This window comes from Orycteropus afer, unplaced genomic scaffold, assembly GCF_000298275.1.
Source record: "Orycteropus afer afer isolate SDZICR_OR568_19922 unplaced genomic scaffold, OryAfe1.0 scaffold00027, whole genome shotgun sequence".
NCBI lineage: Eukaryota > Metazoa > Chordata > Mammalia > Tubulidentata > Orycteropodidae > Orycteropus > Orycteropus afer.
Window position 1 is genome coordinate 18,713,779 of NW_006921614.1, and position 6,000 is coordinate 18,719,778.

The window sequence follows — 6,000 nt, forward strand, 5'->3', positions numbered from 1 at the left end:
ACCCTACATCTAGGGTATATTTTGGAGAAATATGCACTAGCTTTAAATGAGAAAAAATAATTATTAGTTCAATCCCTTCCTCTTTATTTAAAATGGAGTATGTGTGATGGTTAATATTATATGTTAACTTGGCTAGGCTATGATTCTCAGTGATTTGGCAGACGCTGGACTGGGTGCTCTCTCATAATGTGATACAATGTCATCATCTTCCATGATGTGATCAAATGTGATATGATATGCTCAGTCAATCAGTTGAAAGGGGAATTTCCTTGGGGATGTGGCCTCCCTTCAGTTTATAAATGGATGATCTGGCAAAGCTCTTTTTCTCTCTCACAACCCTGCACTCTTCTCATTGCTTGATCTCTCTTTCTTGGGACATAATCCTGCAGAAGTCTTCAGCTTGCTGCCTGACCGGATGATTTTGGATTTACCAGCACTTGCAACCCCATGAACCTCCATAGATCTGCATTCTGACACCTGACCCATGAATTTGTGATTTGAAAGTGCCCACAGTTGTGTGAGCCATTCCCTTGAAGTAAATCTTTCTATATATATTTATATTTTTTTTTCACTAGTTTTGCTCCTTTAGAGAACCCATCTAAGATACTGCATAAAATATTGAAAAGGACAAGCTGCCCCAATTACTGGGCAGGGCCAGGCAGCTTTCAGCTGCTTTATACACATGGCAGGGACTGGTTTCACCTCAAGGGTTGTGAAGGGCACAATTGATATTTTCCAGAGGGGAAATATTGGCTGAAGGAAATGTCAATATTTCTCCCTGGAGAAAAATATATTTTGATCTTTGCTGAAACAAGTCCATAGAGTATCAGGTTCACTAGAATATTTTCACTAGAAACCATCTCAGAATAACCATGACAACCTAATAGATTTTCCTTGTAATATTAAAATGAACAGATCAGAATGCCTAGTAGACTATGTTTATTTCAAAGGACAGTTTCTGAATGTTATTAGATTTCATGAAATGGAGAGGTAGGTGCATTAAATGGATCAGTCAATCATCTTCTTCACCTAAATCTCCTTAATGCTTGCTTACCTCAGCTCAGGCACTGGTCCTAGGTCTGCAACCTGGGAGATCCGTATGCCCTCCCATCTGCGTGCAGTGAGATGGCTTTTTTATTCGTTCAACCAATGTAGAACCTACCTACCTTGCTCTAGGCATTGTGACAGGACCTGGGAATACAGAAATAAAGGCAAGGCTGTCCCCAAACTTCCCTCACATTTATTTACAAGTCCATGGGAAAAAGCCATTTGTACATAAATAATTTCCATGTGATGTGGTGTACTCTGAGTTTGTAAAGGTGGCTTTGGAGCATAGAGGGGGACACCCAGGACTGCCTCTACTGGCTCCAGTTTTCTGTGAAAAATAGATATCCTTACATTTCTATGCTCCTCATGTACAAAGAGTTCTTTCCAAGTCAACACATGTCTGTATGTTTCAGGAACAATTTCAATTATTTTTGCCAGAGGCACAATATTGGCCTGATTTAGTGCCATATTCTTGGGAGTTCTGGTGGTGTAATGCCTAAGGCATTTGACTGCTAACCAGAAGGCTGGCAGTTCAAACCTACCAGCCACTCCTCAGAAGGAAGATTGGGCAATCTACTTCTATAGTGATACTCCCTTGGAAACCCAAGGAGTTGCTATGAGTCATCAATGACTCGATGGCAGTGAGTTTGGTTTATCTTTCTTTTTTGAGTGCCATGTTCTAGAACTCTTTGGTTCATAAAGTCTCATTTCCTGATGGGCTGCAATACAGGGAATGATGGATATGACATGTGCTTAGAAATAGGACAGTGATAGAATGGGCTCTTGTTTGTAAGACAACACTGATTTGGGGGATTCCCAGCTTTCACCATCCCCATTCACTCACCCTTTAAGGGTCTCTCATAGGTGCCATTTTCAAGGGAAGACTTTGGGATCTAGAGAGGTCGCAATAACTAAAAGAAGCACGATTCCATGAACACAGGTTTGAGAAATGCTCAGTCTTGTGAAGGGAAGCCTATTCTTCTACATGTCCTGAGGAAAATGTAGTGGGCACATGTGAATTTTAGAATTTAAACCCCACTCTGCTCTAGCCTGTTGGCAGTGGGTCAGTACCTGTAATATTTGGACTGCCACCCAAGGAACGTTGGATGGGATATCAGCAGAGGAGAGACAGATGACCAGAACTCTAGGAGCATATGGGGAGCAGGCACACAAGGGCTGAGAGCAGTTGGTATTCTGGGGCATGGCAGGAGCATGAGGAATCAAAGGCAGGCTGAGACAGGCTGCAGATACCAGGAGTGCTACTCCCATCTAAGTGTCATTGTCAGGAAGATGAATGTGTTTTTTGGTGAACAGGAGCAGTTCTGAAAATGGAAAAGAGGGATGGTATGTGCTAGAGGTTTCAGTCGGCAAGACTGAAAAGGAAGTGATGTGTGGAAGGTGAGGGTGAGAATAGAGGCCAATGACCAAATCATGCCACAAGCATTGAGGACTACTACACCTGAGACCAGGCTAGGCTTACAGATACAAACATGAAGGTACACAGTATTTACCCTCAAGAGGAATCCAGACAAGCAATCAGACCATTGCCATACTGTGTGCTAAGTGTTGGGGACAGGAAAATGAAAGGGGCTAAAAGAATGTGCAGAAAGACAGGAGACTAAATCCAATCAGATGGTTCAAATATCCTCAAAGAGGAATGGCTTCACAATGGCATGTAGGTGCTGGCAATGTTCCCACTAGTAAGGTGAAGGAGAAGAGGGAATACAGGTTCATTGGGAATGTGACAAATCAAGCAGGCAGGAGGAAGAGCTTTCTGAGCCCTTTCTCAGACTGTTCTCAGCTCTCACTCTCCAGCAAAACCAAGGCTAGTATCCTGTGGTGTGTGCCACCTGGCAGCCTCCCAGGGCACAGTGTGGGGTGGAGGAGGGTAGAGAATGGACCTAGCATCCGATCAAGTCTTGAGAAATCAAAAGGAGGTAACTCTAGAATGGAGTCTGGACTAATAGATAAATTAACATGAGTAAAGCACTTAGAATCTTAGTTGGACCTAATAAAAGCTATATGTGTTATTGTTACTGTCTTTATTGTAATTCTGAACACTAAACCAAAACCAAATTGAACTCACTGCCATCGAGTCGGATCCAACTCATAGCAACCCCTCCTTGGGTTTCCAAGGAAGTATCACTGCAGAAGTAGATTGCCCAATCTTCCTTCCAAGGAGTGGCTGGTGGATTTGAACCACCAGCATTCTGGTCAGCAATCAATGCCTTAGGCACTATGCCACTAGAACACCTTTTAGACCACTAGGCCCTTTATATTTATTATTTCTCATTATCCTAGCACTCCTGGAACATAGGTATTATTTCTCCCTGTTTACAAATAAAGAAGTGAGGGTCAGGGAGGTTGAGCAAATTGTTAAGCTAACATTTACATTCAGGTCTGCTTGGCTCAAAGGCCATCAGCCCTGGCTGCATCCCATGAGGATGAACAATCATTAGCCAGATGATGGAGCCCAAGTTAAGGACTGTTCCAAAGGAGGATATGTAGATACATGGGCATGATGGGAAGAGAGATAGAGGCACCTTTGGAACCTGAGGCAGTCACGAGAATGGGAAAGTGTAGTGCAGAGTGGGAAGAGGCAAGAAGTGGGAAGGAAGGAGGCAAGACTAGATTAAGAGTGTCCTTCTCAGAGCTACTGGGAAGGGAGGCTTTGGAAGATTTAGATTTTTGAATGATCATCTTGAAGGTATTGTGAAGGATGGCTTATTCTAGCAGCAAGACCAAAGATTGAGAGATCAGTTAGAAGAAAACCAGCTGAAAAATGAAGGCCTGAAATATGATTGGCAGTGAGAATAAAGAAAAGTGTACTGGTTGAGGAACAAATGAAGAGTTCACAGGAGTTGGAAACTAATTGGATGTAGAAAGAGGAAAGAGAAAGGAGCAAAGATTAGTCAACTTAAATAGGTGACAAATATTGAAGAAATAAACTATGAAATATTATTATCTGTAAAGATGATAAACATGGCCTATATATGGGAGATACAAAGATGGTTTATGAGATGTTAATTTGAAACAATTCATTTTATTATCCACCTCAACTTCAGTGGTTTGGTAGTTCTGATAACCCTAACTGTGGTGTGCAGACAGCCCTCAGGAACCTGGTAGTATAAAAGAGACAGCCTCTCTGAGATGACTCTCAATGCTACTAAAAACTCCCTTGCAATAACATTTTGTGTGGTTATGCTATTGGTCAAATAATGAATGTCTCTAATGTATGTTTAGATATACTAAAGATAAGGCACCTTGTGTATAAGCAGTTCATTTTTTTTAATTGAAATAAAGCATTTTTGTGCATTTAAGGCCTATTAAAGAAGGTTCTAATACATGTGTTAAACATTTTTATTTTTTATATCTTAGTTGAGATTTCCACTGTAATGAAAGATGAGAAGTTCTAAATATATAGAAAGCAAGGAGTACTGCTTCCATTTTAACAATAAGTAAAAGCTGGATAAATTATATAATTACAATTTTCTTAGACTCATCAGAGACCTGAGGTCATAAAAAAAAAAAAAAAAGCCCAGTGCCTTTGAGTTGATTCCAACTCATAGTGATCCTATAGAGCAGAATAGAACTACCCCACAGGGTTTCTAAGATTGTAAATCTTTATAGAAGCAGACTGTTACATCTTTTTCCCACAGTGTGACTAGTTGGTTTGAAACACCAATCTTTTGGTTAGTAGCCAAGCACTTTAAACACTGTGCCACCAGGACTCATGAAAGAGAGGTTTGAGGTCACAGAGAAGCCAAATAGCCCAAAATAATAATAAAAAAAAGATGGGCCATTCAAAGGAAGGACAGGATGTGAGTATTCACTCACCAGTGGTGGTTTCCTTTTCATTTGATTTGTCGTCAGAATTCAGTTCCTTGTGGATGTAGGAACAAGGACTATTCCAACCTTCTAAAGATCACTGCATGCCTTGGCTTATGGCCTCCTTCCTCCATCTTGAAAGCAATGGTAGATCAAGTCTTTCTCACATTGCATTACTCTGACCCAATCTTCTTTGGGCATCTTCCACTTTTAAGGATTTATATAATTGGACTGGGAACACTTGGGTAATCCAGGATAATTCCCTCATGCCAAAGTTGTTAACCTTAATCACATCTGCAAAATTCCTTTTGCCAAGTAAGGTAACATATTGATAAATTCCAGGGATTAGGGCATGGATACTTTTGTTGTTGTTGTTGTTTGTTGTTAAGTGCCGTCGAGTCATTTCTGACTCATAGCCACCCCATGCACAGCAGAACGAAACACTGCCTGATCCTGTGCCAGCTCGATGATCCCTACTATACTTGAGCATCACAGCCACTGTGACAATCCATGTCATTGAAGGCCTCCCCCTCTTTTGTTGACCCTCCACCCTACCAAGCCTGACATCCTTCTCCAGGGAATGGTCCCTTCTGACAACATGACCAAAATAGGTGAGATGAAATATGGCCATTCTTGCTTCCAAGGAGCGTTTTGGGTGCACTTCCTCCAGGACAGATCTGTTAGTTCTTTTAACAGTCCATGGTACTTTCAGCATTCTTCGCCAGCACCACAACACAAAAGCATCAACTCTTCTTCAGTCTTCCTTATTTATTGTCCAGCTCTCACATGCATATGAGGCGATTGGAAATATCATATTTATATGATATTCCTCTTCATATAAGGTCAGGTGCACCTTAGTCCTCAAGGAGACATCCTTGCTCCTCAGCACTTGAAACAGTTCCTTTGTGGTTGACCTTCCCAATGCTACACGTCGTGTAATGTCCTGACTGCTGCTTCCATTGGCATTGATTGTAGAACCAAGCAATGTGAATTCTTTGACAACCTCAATCTTCTCTCCATTTATTGTGATACTGCTCATTGGTCCAGTTGTGAGGATTTTTGTTTTCTTTATATTGAGGCATAATCCATACTGCAGACTGTATTCTTCAACCTTCATCAGTAAGT